We start from the raw sequence: 19159 nt of genomic DNA, 5'->3' as shown, positions 1-19159 counted from the left end.
AGCATTCTTGGCATTCGATGCATTCCACTGTCTACAAGTGGGACTCTCATGCCTTTCTCACTCTGAGATCCATTGCCAAGCCTCTGCTAAGGTATAAACAAGCAGACAAACGAACAACAAATCTGCACATGCACATATACACACAACCTCAAACTGCTTCATTGAGGTTTGCCTATGAGTCTTCTCATTTTGTGTCTGCTTTCTAATTATCCATATGATTATGCCTCCTCATTTGCTGAGGGTAATCATGAACTGTGCAATTGTTTTGGCCCATGTAACACTTTGATCTCAGTTCACTGACCTCGTCTCCAAACGTCCCCTCTACTTCACTCCAAAGCCATTTCCCATAGCATAATTTGACATTCACCTGAATCTGATCTGCTCCTGCTTTCCAATAATATAGAACTCCTACTCTGTGTATTACCCTCCCACACACACATTTTGACCCCGTTATTCATTAAATACATTAATTTGCAAACTTCATGGACACCTCTAATATTCCTAAATTTTTCTGTTTATTTGCAAATTACCCTTAAAACTTAGATTCCATGGGCTTTTGTTTTTCTATTCTCTTGATATTACTTTAACTCTTTTGATCTTTATTCTCTTTACTGTGTTTGTCCATAAAAATTATACCTGAAACCAAATCCAACTTATTTCAAAATTTTTTCTACCTAATGGAAATAATCACAAAACTGAGATGATTGGTTTTGGTACAATTTCATGACTCCCAAACTCAAAACTTGTCTTAAGCTGCCAAACACCTTTGTTCAGTTTATTTCTCCTCACTTGAAATGATTGTTTCAAACCTTCACTCTTCCCAGATCTGATTTTTCCTTGCTTCTCACGCATGGTCCTCAACAAATAAAAGCAAAGAACAAAAAAAGAAAAAGAAAAGAAAAAAAGAAATGTCTTAGAGCTTCTTTAATTTCTTACTAAAAATTTACAAATATTTGTTTCCAAAATCTTAGTTCCTTCTTCCATCCTGACACAAAGTAGGAATCTTCTCCTCAAAAGTTGAGTATGTGTATAAATTATTATATAAAGTTGTATTGTACAAAATAATGTTACCATTGATTGTAGGCAATTAAGAAAATTTCAAGTGCAATTTTTATTATTTTTAACTTAGTCTTTCACTTGAGAACTTAAGTAAGATGAGATTCTACAGTGCTAGGAAAGGAAACTTAGAAAAACTGATAGTTCAACTAATATCTTAAAAAAAGAATAAGGAGGGGCGCCTGGGTGGCGCAGTCGGTTAAGCGTCTGACTTCAGCCAGGTCACGATCTCGCGGTCTGTGGGTTCGAGCCCCGCGTCAGGCTCTGGGCTGATGGCTCGGAGCCTGGAGCTTGTTTCCGATTCTGTGTCTCCCTCTCTCTCTGCCCCTCCCCCCTTCATGCTCTGTCTCTTTCTGTCCCAAAAATAAATAAAAAACGTTGAAAAAAATTAAAAAAAAATAAGAATAAGGAGGAGTTGGGCAGGTGATGATAGCACACATGAAAACCAGAGGAAAGGGAGAGCTCGACTTTGTTGAGAATTTAGAAAATGATATGTATGGGATTCAAAATGCAAATATATGTGGGGGTAAGGGAGAAGGGATAGAAATGAGGCTAAAGACACATATGCAGATGGAGGGTTTATAATTTACACTAACTTTTATTTGAAGGGGAAAGAAAATCATTGGAAAGTTTTAAACAAGAAAAGACTTCATAATTTGGGTATACATTGCTCAGTAAAACAGACATGGCCTTTGACCCAATGAAGTTAATGGTCTAGTGGGACTTAAATAAGATCATAGTTCCATTTCAAAATGATTACTTTGCATAATTTCCAAGGTGTATAAGTGTATAGTGGATTTTTCCAGAGGCTATAGGACATGTGATATTGCAATACATTGAATATCAAAGTAGACATGAGAATCCAGCTGGTGCAATTAAGGAAGAAATTAAAAAGATTTGCAGGACATCTGGGTGGCTCAGTGAGTTGAGAAACTGACTTTCTTGATTTTGGCTCAAGTCATGACTTCACAGTTCAAGAGAATGAGCCCTGAGTCCAGCTCTGTGCTGACAGTCAGAGCCTACTTGGGATTCTCTCACTCCCTCTGTACCTTCCCTCCCCTGGTGGTTCTGCTCTGTTTCTCTCTCTCTCTCCCTCTCTCTCTCTCTCTCTGTCTCTCAAAATCAATAAAACTTAAAAAAAAAGATATGCAAAAATGGAAAACACTGCCATTCTCACTAACCTTTTAGGGGTTCTTTAACCAAAACTTTTGAGATTCACTATTATGCTGACAGAGAATGTAAGTTTACAATGTTCTTCTTTCTTTCTTTTTTCTAAATCATTATTTGTACCCATCGTTTTGATGGCCTAGCTAGTAAATGATACCTAATTAGAGATGGAGAAAATATTTTTTTTAAATTTTTTTTCAACATTTATTTATTTTTGGGACAGAGAGAGACATAGCATGAACGGGGGAGGGGCAGAGAGAGAGGGAGACACAGAATTGGAAACAGGCTCCAGGCTCTGAGCCATCAGCCCAGAGCCTGACGCGGGGCTCGAACTCACAGAGCGCGAGATCGTGACCTGGCTGAAGTCGGACGCTTAACCGACTGCGCCACCCAGGCGCCCCGAGAAAATATTTTTATAAGAGATTCTCCAACATACAGAAAGCAAGTTCTCTTTTCATTTTTGAATCTGTGCTATCTGTTCAATATATGTCATATATTTTTCATGAAACTAGGATAAAGCTCTTTCTAGAATTTAAAAAATACTTAATGCATTGTTAGTTTCATAAAACATCTATCGTCTTACTGTTTTACACAAACATTTTTTTCCTATGGAAGAAACTGCATAGATATCCAGAAAATTATACCTTCATGTAAAGATTTTCAAAGAGTTAATATTACTGAAATCATAACTCTAATCACTATAAAACATAGAGATCTCTATATGTAGGAAAATTCATATCATAAGGAATGCTCAAGAAAAATGAGAGAATTAAGAAAAAATCTAATGAAAAAAATAAAGGGAAGGGGCACCTGGGTGGCTCAGTCGGTTAAGTGTCCAACTTCAGCTCAGGTCACAATCTCGTGGTTTGTGAGTTCGAGCCTCGCATTAGCTCTATGCTGACAGCTCAGACCCTGGAGCTTATTTCAGATTCTGTGTCTCCCTCTCCCTCTGCCCCTCCCTTGCTTGTGCCCTCTCTCTGTCTCTTAAAAGATGAATAAATGTCAAAACATTTTTTAAAAAAATAAAAAAAAAGAAAAGGAGAAGAAACAGATTCCTTAATGTGAATACGTATCACCGTGAAGTGGTTCATTTGACCAAATCATCTCTCCCATTCCTTTCTTTTACCTTCCCTATTTCATCACCTAGTAACTTATTCCTAATTATGGTTTGGAAAACTGGAGCAAGATCTGTGAAAGTCTTAACAGTTGAAGTTACATGATGATCTCTTTCAACTTAGAGTCTGGTGAGACAACCTTAAGTTTGCCCATCAAAAGCTCTGATTCCAGCATAACTACTATCTGAGAAAAGGCATGTATAAGCTCTGCACAGCTATGGAAGCAGCCTGAGTTTGGAGGCTGAAGGCAAATGATTGGGATTATTTCCATCATTCACAGTTCATGACCAATCATGTTAGTATTTTAGACTATTCAAAGCATTCTCCCAATACTAATATTTCCTATAGTTTGAGAGGCAGCAAAGTATAGTGGAAAAATCTAGGATTTTTATTCAAACAGACTTGACAGCTGAAATTCTGTCTCTTAGGGGTAAGTGAATGTAGGTAACTTATCTATATATGTTAGTCTGATCTCTCATGAAAATGTGTATATCATCTTTTAGAGAGTTGGTGATTTTTAATGATATACATGTATGAATGTGCTAGAACAGTCAATAGCACATGTGTCCCATAAATAATTATTTTTTCTGATTTTATAATAAAAACATCTTATATTAAATGCCCATAATCATGACGTTTCTCACACAATTTGGAAACAGTTTTAAAGTCCAAAGTAGAAGTTCATTATAACAGTTTGGTACTAGCATTATTAACATTATTTTTAAAAAATAAGTCCTCCATCATTCTTTTTCTCTGGCCTCGGTTCATAAAGTGATCTACCTTTTTAATCTAATAATGTCTTAATATCTCATGAAAATGTAAATTTTTAAGATTATGGTTTCCTTTACACATGAGAAGACATATTTCATGATGAAGTTGTGTTAGAAATAAGATTTCTTCCATGAAAAATCCCACTTTAGGAGCAAAGTTTATTTATATAATCTTCCTTTGAATGTCCCTTATTACATATTCTATAAATGTATATATGTATACCTATGTATGCATATGTATATAACTTTGGCTAATTTTCTTAGTTCACTATTTTTCTACTGCCTTGAAGTTCTTAGACAATAAATGGTTAGTTACTTTGATTTTCATGATTAACTGCTATAAATTCCTTTTCTGTTAATATATTTAGCAACACTCGACTTGGTCTATTTCTTTATTCAAGCTTTGGATTTATAGCCTTGCTTAGAAATTTGTTGGTTGAAGCAAAAATGTGACGTAAATCAATTTGTGTCTTGCATAATTTGGCTTTCTGCTAATAGAAAGAAAAATTGGTTGTTTTAAAACTGTCTATTTAAATGCTAAAGACATAGCATAATTGTGTCACACAAGGAAGGGTCTTGGAAGAAGATAATAATGTATATAAACGTGACTGTGAGTTCTTTATTTCACTTTATTTTGTTTCATTTTGTAATTTAATAAACACCAGTATACATATATGTATCGATACATGCACACATACACACACACAAAGACACATATACACAGATAGAGTATATGTATGCACACACACACACACACACAATTTAGACCTCTATTACCTAAATAGACACATCTCCAGAAATCTGAGATGGGGCATGAAGTATTTTTCTGGAGGTTCTGTTTACCTCAAAGATTTTGGGGTATTTTGTCATTTCAAAAAATATGGATATGCTATGGTGCATCGTCGAAGGTCTCATGAATTTTTTTTTTTTAATTTATTTTATTCATTTTGAGACACAGTGAGAGAGGGAGAATCCCAAGCAGGTCCCGGGCTATCAGTGCGCAGCCTGATGTGGGGCTTGAAATCAAGAGTCAGATGCTTAACCAACTGAACCACCCAGGCATCCCAGAAGGTCTCATGAATATTTAAGCTAAACCCAAACATTAAAAATAGAGAAAACTTCACTTTCACAGGGCTCCTCTGGACTAAGGCTTAATATTCCTTGATGTTAGGAGCACATCAATAGAAGTATGAAAAGCATCACCAGGAACTATTATTATGATTTTGTGTTTTTCATTATAAATAATTTTATTGGTTCTATTGACAGAATGTGCTAATATAAATTTTTTTCACTTAATTTAAAGGATTATACATATACTCAGGCTGGCATGCATGAACTCCCCACAACATGGCTCTACAATAATTCTCTGGCCTTAATTTCCATGATGCCACTAAACTTATTCCATTCTTCAATGAAATTTAAGTTTTTCAATGTGCCTATATAATCATAGATAATAAGAAGTCTGGAATACAAAAAAAAATAGGTCTTATATATCTTATTTTTATTTTTTTATTTTATTTTATTTTTATTTTTAAGATGTCAAAAATATTTAAGCTTTGAGAAATAAAGGCATGTTCTCAATGACAGAAATCAAATTGGTGGTCAAGCCAGATCTAGAAGTAGGTCTTCTGTCATTCAGTTTCTTTGTGCCATAGCATCCCATTCATTAAAAAACCCCTATTCTCCTTAACCTGGAATGTACTTTTCTCTTTCTCACTGTTAAAATCCTACCCGTATTTCAAGATAATTATCCTGATATCTTTTTTATTGCAAGTAGATTCTGATGAATATTGTATCGAATTTAATTGATTTTTTTATTATGCAAAGGGAGCAGCTACCTTAAACTTCAGCTCTTCAAAGTATTGTTCATTTCCAAAATTGTACAAATGCATTTACTTTTCTAATTTATTAATGTTTTGATTAAAATCATCTAAATTTTCTCAACAGTATGAATTAATATGAGTTAGGCAAATTGATCATTTGGGAGAAAAATGCCTTTTCAATCACTGTGATTTTAGATGAATTCTATAAGCTTTTAAAAACTGCAGAGTGTTTGAAAAATTAGTGCAGCTTTTAGATATCACATATAATCCCAATTATTTGTCCTTCTTTCCTGAGGAAACAGAAGACTTTTCAAATAAGAATGTAATGAAAATGAGACAAATCATACATTTCTTAATAGGTATTTTCCATTTAGATTAGTCATAATCTCAAATTACTTCTAACAAGCTCTCCTGATAAAGATATACCCAATTTAGCTATAGAAAGTGGCATTTAAGGAAGCACAGAATGACTGAAATTGTTTTAGAGACTGCAATTCAAGTGGTTTTACTTTCATTGTCAAGTATGGTTTCTTTACTGTAAATCAAAGAAATTTCTGAGTTACTTTAATTGGTAGAATACATTATTATCAAAAGCTTCTTTTTCCAAGGGCATTATATAATATGATTGAAAAATGACTAATAGTTAATGTGTGAATTTTTAATTAGGTGGTTTCTGCCATCCCTAAAACTCTACAGAAGAAAATCTAAGTAAAGGAATTTTAATGATGAAAACAATGTTTTTCTTAGAGGCCCATGATTTATTCCTCCTCCACTATCTTTCTATGGCTCCTTTTCACCCCTGCAGTTAATTAGAAGTACTTCAAATTTAATTGCCTTTTCATAAACTGTGCAACTCATCACTCTGTAATATTTTGGTCCTGAACTTAAACTTCTCTGTACTTATTATCATTGATGACCTCTTTGACCATTCGGTGTGGTTCTCTTTCCATGTGCTGGTTTGACGGCAGCATCATTTGACCTCTCGAGGGGCCTTTCACCCAGATGAGTAAGAATTTACAACTAGTTGAGAAGCCTCAATCCCTCAAGGCTAATTAGCTTTGCTCTGTGTCTGGGATGGCATGCGTTGGCATGTCTATGGTACTAATTATGAAATGAAGGATGCAATGTATAGATGGAAGTAGTTTTAAATTTCTACTTTACAGTAGATATCCAAATCATTATCCCTGGGACAGAAAAGTCCTGTCCCATTGTCCTTTGTTATTATTATTTTGTATAAATGAGTCAGATTTATTTTGTACTTAATGGGATGTAGGCTCAGAATGTGATAAGATGTTTATAGATACTAAGTTGAAACTGTGAATTCTACTACTTGATAAGTCTGACAAACAAATGAATGAATTAAGTTGCCTGAACTTTTTGGGGAGGAATCAGTGAAAAGAGGTGGATTGGTAGCATCAAGTTCCAAATCACATTCACATCAGAATCTATAAAGTAGTGCCAGTGTGCAACCACAGAAGAGGTGAGAAAATTCTGAACTTATCTCTTAGGCTAAATACCTTCATCAAACATGGAGGTTGTTCATACACTACCATATGTATTATAATGAATGGACAATTCCAGAAATTGCTTGTTTTTAATTTTTAAATACTTCCTTCAGATGATTCATGAAAGGTTTTCTATGTGAGAAAACAGCCTGTTTATTTGCTTTAACTTTTCAATTGTCTGTATAGTTTAAAACACTAATAAAAGGGAGAAAAGTAGAGTTTCAGGTTGTGTAATTTTTTAAAATCATGAATATACTAGAGATATAAAATAATAGGACACTAAAGTTGTAAAAGACTTAACATTTAACACGATGTGAGCAAAATTATGGACCTTCAGAAGACATTTTTTGAAGTGATTCTATAATCTAGTAAGTGCTTCTGGTATTAAATTTTATTTGAAAATTTGTGCCTAAACTGTCCTTCTTATTCTCTAAAAAAAAAAAAAAAAAATCTGTTCTAAAAATGTTTAGATGTAATTATTACCACATAGGTCACTGGGTTATGTTATATATTATACTACATAATTTTTCTCAGCACATAGTTGTTATATGTGTGTGCTGAGACAATATATGTGAATTTGAAATAACTCTGATTCATAGGTTAAGAGCTCTAATGGTAAAAAGGACAATATTCAAGAACAGAGGGTGATATAAGCAAAGAGACAGAAATTCTGAGACTCAATAGGGAATGCTAGAAATGAAAAACACTATAACAGAAAGAAAGAATGCCTTTGATGGATTCATAAGTAGACTGGACGTTGCCAAGGAAAAAATTACTGTCCTTACAGATACGTCAATAGGAACTTCACAAACTGAAGTGCACACATTATTCATCTTCTGCCATACTATAATTTACATATTTTTAAAGCACTAAGACTTGATTCATTTTATTGTACTTAAAGCCATCATGCTCTTTCTTTGCTCAATTAACTTGGGGAAACATTTTTTTGGAAAATATTTTAAAATATCTTATTTTCCTGAAATATTTCAATACATGCATGCAAGCTCCCTTTTTTCTTAGATTTTTTTTTTTTGTCCATCAGCTTATTAATTTAACTAGGTCACACTAATAAATGGCAGAATTGTGATTAAAACTCAGGTCTCACTGACTCCAGTTTCATGTGTTAATCACTGTAGCATATACAAATAATTCAATATTAAAGATGTAATTTCAATAAGAGATCACATTTAAAAACTTATGAAATATATTTAAACTTTCTATAATCTAGTTTCCTTGTGCCTTAAAATAAGAACATGGTACCTCTGTTCTCACAGATTTGTTTGAATTAAAGGAGTTAATGTACAAAAATCACTGAACTATCACTTAGCATGTAGTAAGCACTCAATACCTGCTAGATATTATTAGTCTGTGCCAGAGAAAGATATCACATTATATGTTGGGTGATTAAAATAGAATGTTAATTTGGGGGTCTCTACAGAATTTGTAAATGGGGAAGTTTTGTGTAAGGTGAAGTGTAAATAATGATAAACATCCAGACATTCTAGGGCATACTTACATGTGGACCAATACATGACCTGAATCCATGCAGAACCATGCTGTGGTCAGAGACACACACCTTTTACTGGTTCCACCTTTTGCTGGTTATGTGACCTTGGACAAGTTGTCTAAGCAGTGCCTTCTCTGAAAGGCAACATGGCCTAGCGATGAAAGGAGTAGATTCAGGAGCCGTGTTATCGGTTCAAATCCTATTTCTAATACGAGTTTTGAAACCATGTATAAGGTACTTAATTTCTCTGTAACTTAGTTCTCCTATCATTAAGTAGAGGATAAGTTGTAAATGCAGTTATATACCTCATGGGTTGTTGTATGATTTAAGTAATTTCTAGCTAGACTACTGGTTTCAGCTTCCATAGGTAATGAAATTGAATTGGCCACACCCCTCCTTGTAAGAACAACAAAACTGAACAAACTGAAAATGAATGACTCTTCTTGGATCCATCACAGAACCTGGGTAGCAGGATGAACTACCACCCCAAACTCGAGAATCAAGTGAATCCAAAGTCATGGTTGAGATCTCCTTACCTAAAGCAGAAGCCATTGGTACCATGAAACAGTAGAAACACTTAAAACAGTAATTTGGACAAATTGTTGGAGGCTGAATGGGGACTAACATGAGAGTGAGAAACTTCTGGGCCACCGTCTTAATTGGGGCCTTGCAAGTTCATGGATTTTACTTCTAAGAACCAAGGAGTGAAGAGTCAGAAAAGATAACCTCATGTTTCTTGTAGGGGAAAGAAAAAGTAACCATTTGAAACATACCCAGTGTGCTATCCATATCAAAGGGGGAAAGACTTTATCAAGAGCCTGATCTATTCCTGGGGTAGGATATTTCCTCAACTCTGGCCCCTTCTATCCTTTCTGTCTCAACAAAAATGGTAGAGGGGGTGTAAAAACATTTGTGAAGGTCACAGCTTAAGAGGGTGTAAAAACATTTGTGAAGGTCACAGGCCTACTAAAAGACAGATTTAATCGGGAGATTGTAGAATGCTTCATTTGCTCTGCACATTACCACTCTATCAGCAGGGCCCCAGTGTAGTAGCAGTGGGTTACAGCTGAGAGTACAGGGCACTCTGGAGAAGTTTATAAAGGAAACCCAAAGAACATAGGAACAAGAGAGGAATTGAAACCTCTTGGACCTATAACTGGAGCAAACATTAAATACAGTGAACTAGCCAGATTTACTTAAAACCTCACATTAGGCCTTTTACCTCAGTTCCTATTAACTGATATGTAATGTGGGTTTTCAATGAAAATGTACAAGGCATGCTAAGAGGAAAGAAAAAAACACAGTTTGAAGACATAAAGCCAGCATCAGTAGCAGATTCAGATATAACACAGATTTTGGAATTACCAGACAAGGAATTTAAAATAGCTATGATATGAAAAGGGTTTCAAAGGGAAAAGTAGGCAACTACTTCACAGCCTGCACTGCTGTGAATCAGTATTGTGTTATTTAAAAGTGGCCTTAGATTAGTTGTAAATGTGTATTGCAACTCTAGGGCAAGCATTAAAAAATATATATTTATAGCCTTTAAAATACTTTCTGGCAAACAAGAAGTACTATATAAGTTTTGCCATTTTTCTATTAATTGTGTTATATATAATATATAAAATTAATTGTATTATATATAATAGTTCTTAGCATATTGAGTAGTTTTATAGATTAAGATTATATATATACATACATGTGTGTGTGTGCACACTATTAGTTCTGTTTCCTGAAGAACTCTAATACACTTTGTCTTAACAGCTAAAGCTCCATACTTTCTTTTCCAACTCGTGGTGGGTTTTTTTTTTTTTTAATGTTTATTTATTTATTTTGAGCAAGACTGAGAGTGACCATGAGTGGGGGAGGGGCAGAGAAAAAGAGAGAGAGAAAGAGAGAGAGAGAGAGAGAGAGAGAGAATCCCAAGCAGGCTCCATGCTGTCAGTGCAGAGCCTGATGTGGGGCTCAAACTCAGGAACCGTGAGATCATGATCCTGAAATGAAGAGTCAGACACTCATCTGATTGAGCTACCCAGGCGCCCCTCCTGGTGGTTTTCTTGGCCTGCAGAAATTTAAATCTTTGACTTTCTTCCCAACCATTTATTACAGTAAAGTTTTATCTTAATTAAACATATATATATATATATATATATATATATATATATATCAATGTATAAATAATAAAACTACGGATTTCATAGAACTTAAGAAATTTAAAATAATGAAGAATTTTTATACAGTAAAGATACAGACTTCCCCCATGTTAATTTGTAGATTTTAAGTAATACCCATATATTTTTTAAAAAATATGGGCATGGTTGCTTTTGCCTCTGTTTTTCAGTTCCTCCTGTATTACTGACCACTATTGCATGAAGTGGGAATGATGATAAGGCCTATATTTCACATGCTCCATAAAGTATGCAGTTTTATTTTGCTATCTGTAGATACCATAATACAAAAAAAAAAAAAAAAAAATCCTAATCTGTGAAAAAAAATCATGCCTGTCTTTTTGTTAAATGATAAGTGAAACCTCTGGGAAAGATAAATTAGTGCTTGTGTTGGTCTGCCATCTCCAGATATCTCATGAGTACACAGGAGGTAGTGATAAGCACAGCCTTCACTCCTTCAGCCCTCACATCAGAGTTGTGTTATCAGCTGCAGGGCTGTGCTCACAAGAGACGTTAATCTGCTTTTGAGTCCTCATCATTTTCTTCCTTTTTTATTTTCTCTTCTCTCTGCCCTGTTCAACCTTCTTGATAGTGTCTGTTATTTCCACTATCTCCATGTGATTTGCTTGCTGTTCTGTAGTGTTAACTCACTGTGTCTTCTAAATCATTCCAATTGGGTTTTGATTGTAAATGAAAATCAAAATAGCTGTTTTTCAAATAAATAACCTCCCATGGCCCAAGATTTGTGTTTGGATCTATTGGATAATTTGAAAAATATACAGGTTCTCTGTCCACTGTTGAATACAAAAAAAAAAAAAAAAGTGAAGATCAAATCTCTGTCCTCTCTAATTCTAGGGACTTTTGTTGGACTGGAAGAGCTTAAATCCTCAAACTCCCTCTGTTCAATTTCCTATTTCACAGTGATTATAAGATATTTTTGAGGGGCGCCTGGGTGGCTTGGTTGGTTAAGCGTCTGATTTCGGCTCAGGTCATGATCTCACGGTCCGTGAGTTCAAGCCCTGCGTTGGGCTCTGTGCTGACAGCTCAGAGCCTGGAGCCTGTTTCTGATTCTGTGTCTCCCTCTCTCTCTGACCCTCCCCCATTCATGCTCTGTCTCTCTCTGTCTCAAAAATAAATAAACGTTAAAAAAGGAATTTAAAAAAATTTAAAAAAAAGATATTTTTGTAAGATTTTTATCATGCCTCCAGGGTAACTTAAAAATAAAGAAATAGGGGCGCCTGGGTAGCTTAGTTGGTTGAGCGTCTGACTTCAGCTCAGGTTATGATATTGCAGTTGGTAAGCTCGAGCCCCGTGTCAGGCTCTGTGCTGACAGCTCAGAGCCTGGAGCCCGCTTTGGATTCTGTGTCTCCCTCTCTCTCTGCCTCTCCGCTGCTCATCCTCTGTGTCTCTCTCTGTCTCAAAAATAACTAAACGTTAAAAAAAAAATGAAAAATAAATAAAGAAATAAAAGTTAAGATTCTGGTGAATCTTGGTTTAGATAAGGCTGATCATCCATGGAGACATGATTCTCATGTAGTAGTTTTTTATGTTCTGCTTCACATGTACTACTTACTCCCTGAGGCACAATCTGGAAGTGAGATGAGAATCCAGGAAATATCTCTTTAACAGAAATGTCAAGGGTTGTCTCTGTTGTGTGTCCAGGTAATTTCTGCACATTGTGTTACAAATAAGAGAGAATTTTTCATCCTCATTAAGAGGTTGGGCTGCGATGTTTCTGCAGGTTGATCTTGCTTCATGCATGTGTTTTCTTGTGCGTCTGTGGGTGTGGGTTTACTCCAGCAGTCACCCTTTGGATATTCAGACAGACCAGGTGAGGGAATCCTTTTATGAGACAACTAGTGGTTGCATGTTCTTTTCCCTAGATTACTAGAAGAGTTGTAAGAAATCAACCATTGTAAATGTTTTTATTGTCAATGTTGTAAGTCCCTCCAGTTAACCAGAGAAGTGACAGGAGAGCTTTGGATGACATAGAGAGAAGTATTTACAAGAGTGCCCAGTCACACAGTCACGGTTCCCTGTGTATTGGATGTTAAAGACATACTTGTTTTATTTCATATTCTCATATTTAGTCATTTTTCTAAGTCAGAACCACGCACCACAGTGGCTGATTCTGAAAGGTAACCATAATCCGAGCCCACGAATGAGAGTCCATTCTCCCAGGCCAAGCTGGCATTTCACACTTGTTGCCCCATAGTCCCACAGTAGTTTCCAATATTGGAGCCTATATTCACCCAAGAATGATTCAGTCTCTTCTCTGAAGACTACCTTTTATAGGGCCAAGCAACCTTGTAAGATACTAAAATCACAAATTCTTATTACGTACTTCACTCAGAGTAATGAATGCCCTTTTTCATACATTGGAATAACCAAAAAGACCTTTCAACAGAGCCACTGGAGGACAAAGGGAATCATTTTTCTTTGATTAAAATAAAAATGCTAATATTCCCTTAATTCTCTCTGTAATAAATGAAAACAAAATTGAGGCAAAATTATTTTTATGTGTGTTTTCTGAGCCTAGTAGCAATTATCAGGAAAAATGGAACTAAAATTTTATAGAAGAAAAGGGAGATTTTTCATAGAGGAATAAGCAATAAAGTAGCTGGAGTCAACTAAAAACATACTTTGGACTTCCATGTCCAAATATTCCATTTTGTGTGAGAGAGTGTGTGTATATGTGTGTGTGCTGAAGCAATGATTGAGAGTACTACATCAGAATGTTATCACATGCCTTTCAATAGATGAAGTTACAATTGTCAAAGGGTTTATGAAAAACAACTATTTACCAGTCTTCAATTTCAATTCTCCTGTATTAAGTTGAATATATCAAATAAAGTTTAAATGAATTTCTTCCATTTCAAGCATCAACACTAATGTTACTTTTTTAATATTATAGAAATAATACAATAAGAATGTTTCAACACATTGGACAGTGAGCCCAATATTGTGGGGGCAAAGGCAATCAAAATGTATAATATATGCAAAAACATCTCAGTTAAAGGTGGGGCAGATGTTGAGAATTTTCCAATGGAGTTAGTAAAGGAAAATTAATGGTTAGTTTAATCCTGTAAAATACCATTTATGCTGCTTTATATTCCCTAAATTTGGGGATGCTTTTTTACTGTTTATCTTTATGGAACATAAAACCAAACTTTAACATCATGTGTGTGTAACATGCTTTTCTAAACTTTATCAGCTCTTCTTTGCCAGCAGAGTTTTCTTTTAGGTACCAATCCTTGTAATTTAGAATAAAGCTGAATTTAGGGACTGTATTAAGTCTGAAGTATGTTGGAATCTTTCCTAGACAAACATTTTTATTATTTAAAAATTATTTATTATAACCTATTGCACATACCTATGTAAGCTTTAAAAATAATTTTTAAAAATTGTGGCTTTAAACTTTGTGGCTCATGCTTATTTAGTATTATTTAAAAATATTTACACATTTCAAACATTTCCAGTCTAGAAACATCTGGTTAAGACACCAATGGGTTTCCAGGTTTCTGATCAACATCCCTGATTCAACCACTGGGAAAAGCCAGAAAAAATATTTGTGTGTATTAAGTCTTCAGAAAGTCTTCAAAGTGAAATGTGTGCATTTCACTCTTAAAGCACATTCCATTTCAGCTGTATTTCAAGTGCTTAGTACCCATATGTGAATGGTGGCTATTGTATGAGATAGCACAACATTAAGGCATTGCCAATTCTAAAATTTCTGTAGAAAAGTCTGAAATGCTGAGCAGGAGGAAGTGGCGAAAATATATTTAAAATGTTTTAAAATTCTAGCATATTCTAAAAGTGATTAAAAAGTCCTAATTTTATGGATTTTAATAAGTGGGACAAATGTTTCAATCTTCAGTGTAATATTAAAGGAAGATTAGGAAAATGTGTAACTAGCAAGGAAATGAGAATAAAAATGGAATAGTAAAAAAGAAAGCCATCCAAAAGAAGGCAAAAAACAAGAGATCAATATAAAATAGGTGAGGAAAATAGGAAACAGAAAAATTATAGATTTAAATTAAAAAATATAGAAACTACTAAATCCTACTAAAAACATCAATTAAATACTAAGGTCATCATTTATAAAACATACAAGTTGATCTTGGGCTTACCAGCTTCCAGAACTGGAAAATACATTTCTGTTGTTTAAAAGCCACCCAATCTATACTATTTTGTTATGTCAGCCCAAATGGACTAAAACAATGACCAAATTGGATTAATACCTGGAATAAAAGGTTCTTTACCATCTAAAAATCAATCAACACACTCAAATACTTGTTTCAGTTATTCAAAATGAGTAAAATACTCCATAGCAGTATACCCTGTCTGCTTGTGTGATCCTTTTCAACAGTGTCCTCTACTTTTGCTGTAAATAAACCTACATAAAAATTAAAATGTTGTGAACTCCTTTAAAATAAAAAAGGAGTGAAACAATGTAATTATCACCATGGATCAGGCCAGGAAATACATACACCCACCATCTATTCATAATGCAAAATCATAGTAAATAAGAAATAGACGTTGTCTTAGGTCAGGTTCCTGAGAAGGACCTAGAATCCCTGAGATAGAGACACATATATATATATATATGCTTTTTTGGAAAATCTGTTCTTCCAGAAAATACTATAAAGGAGACAGAAACAAAGGCTAGGGAAAGGACTAAGCAAAAATGAGATATTTGGCAAAAGTTAATTTTAATGTCATTAACAGGTAGCTTCTGTAATACAAATAGCAAAACCAATTTTTCTACCTTGAAACAAGATGGCTGGGCTTCAAGCTTCGTATTATTCAGTTGTCTATCACCAAAGGGAGTATAATATCTTATATTTCTCTAGGCAAGGCAACTTCCTTGAGTCAAAGACAATGCTGTGCAGAAGATCACAGTATTTAGTCATTAACCCCAGTACTCACAGCAAGAAAAAGGTTATTTTGGCAATGCACTATTTATTCTAACAAAGGAACATCCTTTAAAAAAAAAACCTTTGGCAAACAGCATAATTAATGAGCAAACATTAAAAGTTTTTACTTTGGAATCAATAGTGCAACTATCACCATATCTTTTATATGTACAAGAATTCTTTAATAGTTATACAAGGACAAAAATTAATCTTAATTTTTGTCATAGTTGTAGAGCTGTATACAGTTGGGTGTAAGTTTGTTGCAGCTACCAGATCGAATACTCTTTTTCTAAAGTAAATTTCAGAGAAATTATATCTTAAAATAATACACAGACAGAAAATTTATTGGAAAAATCACTATCAAACTTCTTAATAATTTAAAGTAAACAGATTTAATATGATTTTTGGAAATTATAAGAAAATAATAACTTAGTAAATTATATATATTTAACTATGTGTATAATATATATGCACATGTATCAAAAGGTTTTAAATGCTAGTGAGAATGTGAATCTATTATTTATGATGGACTAATTCAAATAAAGTCCCATTTCTTCAATAATTTTATTTTCAATGAAGTTTTATTACATTTTATAAACTGTATTAAAATTATTTTACTGTGTTAAAAAAAATCTAGGGACATTTGAGAATGAATTACTTCTCCATTCAAATTCATACTGAAATATATCAACCTATTTTTCATTTTAGTCTTGTTAAAACATGCTTTGCACATATAATAATAAATTGAACCACCAGCTTGAACTTAATATTGGATTAAGCATAGATTTATGTTCAAAATTTTTTACTAAGCTGAAATGAATTCAAAAAACATAGAATTAAATTTCAAGTAATACCTGAGATTTCTCAGATCACTGAGAAATGATATACTGGAAGTCTGAGTTACAGAATATATTCAAATAAGACAATAGTTGACTAAATGAAATTTCACGTTTCTTTTTCTAGTTTTGCTATATGTGTAGCTATACATATGTAGGTGAGTATATATGTATATTTGTACATATACATAATTGCATATCAAAACATAGATGTATGTATATATACACATACATGTACACATATGGAGAGAGATGGTTGGATTTTGCTTCCAGTTATTTATGATAAAACTTATTAACAACACATGATACAAATAATCCAGTAAGGACAGTATAAACAGAAGAAGATCGAAGAAGATACAGTGGACTACTTAATGGTTAAAAACAATACACATCTATTATCTCACATTTCTGCAGACTGGAAGTCAGAAATCTGTTTCAAAGGCTGAAAATCAAGGCTGATGCAAGCCCATTGCTATGGAAGCTAAAGGATCTAAATTATTTCCTTGCCTTCTCTAGCTTCTAGAGGCTGTCTGCATCCTCTGGCTCATGTCCCCTTCCTCCATTGTCAGATCCAACAGATAGCATCTTCTCTCTGACCACTGTTTCATTCTTATGTCTCTCTCTATATCCCTCTGCTCTCTGTTTCCATTATTATGTCACCTTCAAAGTCTGTGATCATCCTGCCTCCCTCTTATAAGGTTACTTGTGATTACATTGGTCTCACTTAGATAACATAGGATAATCTCCCTATGTCAAAATTCTTAATCATGTTTGCAAGTCCTTTGGCAATGTATGTAACTTACTCACAGGTTTGGGGATTAGGACGTAAATATTGTTGAAAGGTTATTATTCAAGCCAACACAGCTATATTATAAATACATCCCAAAAATGTAAAATCAGAGAGAGATATAATTAAGTACCAGTCCTACAAGAAAAAGTAACTTTTAAATGATGATAAAAGAAATAAATTCCCTGATAAATGGTGTCTTATCTATGCAAACTCGTTAGCTAACTTGATGTCAGTTGAATGATGGAAAACTTTATAATGGTTTTTCTGCCCTTATGATGAATAAATCCAAATAAATAAATCCCAAAATTAAGATATGAAATCAATTAAACTGGGTATGGGAATTAAAAATGTGTAATATCTATAGATTTAGTACAAGTCCAGTCAAAATCTCAGCAGATAATTTTGTGGATGTCAACAAACTGATGTGAAGTTTATACGGAAACACAAAAGATGCAGAATAGCAAACACAATACTGAAGTTGAATAAAGTCTGAGACTGAGGGGCGCCTGGGTGGCTCAGTCGGTTGAGCCTCCGACTTCGGCTCAGGTCACGATCTCACGGTCCCTGAGTTCGAGCCCCGCATCCGGCTCTGGGCTGATGGCTCAGAGCCTGGAGCCTGCTTCCAATTCTGTGTCTCCCTCTCTCTCTTCCCCTCCCCCATTCATGCTCTGTCTCTCTCTGTCTCAAAAATAAATAATCGTTAAAAAAAAATTTAAAAAAAAGGTCTGAGACTGATACTGCTTGACTTTAGAATTTACTATAAAGCTACAGTAATCAAGGCAGTGCGGTACTGGCAAAAGAACAAAGAGATCAATGCAGAAGAGCCCAGAAAAAGACCCACTCCTTCGGTATAGCAGCAAAGCCAATATAATGAAGAAAGGATAGTCTTCAACAAATAGTTATGAACAACTGGATATCCACATGCAAAAAACAAAAAAAAAAAAACCAAAACACAAAAAAAACTTAAAATGAAAATTAACTTAAAATGAATCCTAGACATTAATGTAAAATGCAAAACTATAAAATTCTTAGCAGACAACATAAAAGAAAATCTAGAGCTTGGCAACAACTTTTTATATACAACCAAAAGTATGACTCACAAAAGAAAAAAAGTTGATAAGCTTGACTTTATTAAAATTAAAAACTTGTTCTCTGTGGGAAGACACTATTAGGGGAATGGAAGACGAGCCACACTGAGAGAAAACATTTACAACAAGCATATATGATGAAGGACTATTGTTCAAAATAACACAAAGAACTCTTAAAACACAACAGTATTAAAAGAAACAAGTAGGTTAAAAAATAAGACCTGAACAGACCCATCACCAAAAATGGTATATAGATGGCAAATAAACGTATGGAAAGATGATTCACGAGGAAGATGGCGGCGTAGGAGGACGCTGGGCTCACCGCGCGTCCTGCTGATCACTTAGATTCCACCTACACCTGCCTAAATAACCCAGAAAACCACCAGAGGATTAGCAGAACGGAGACGCCGGAGCCAAG

General features: G+C 34.3%; 1 long non-coding RNA gene across 1 annotated transcript in view; it reads right to left on the bottom strand.

The window, feature by feature from the left end:
- The window catches only part of LOC121029682 (uncharacterized), a 114855-nt gene that overhangs the window by 89520 nt on the left and 6176 nt on the right, over positions 1 to 19159 (bottom strand). The window contains exon 2 of the long non-coding RNA XR_005789836.1: positions 15880 to 15995. This is a non-coding gene — a long non-coding RNA (uncharacterized LOC121029682). The remainder of the gene's footprint in view (positions 1 to 15879; positions 15996 to 19159) is intronic.

The sequence above is a fragment of the Herpailurus yagouaroundi genome, unplaced genomic scaffold, assembly GCF_014898765.1.
Source record: "Herpailurus yagouaroundi ecotype Mexico unplaced genomic scaffold, PumYag 28, whole genome shotgun sequence".
NCBI lineage: Eukaryota > Metazoa > Chordata > Mammalia > Carnivora > Felidae > Herpailurus > Herpailurus yagouaroundi.
The sequence above is the reverse complement of the archived record's forward strand: the minus strand, read 5'-3'. Positions and strand labels throughout refer to the sequence as shown.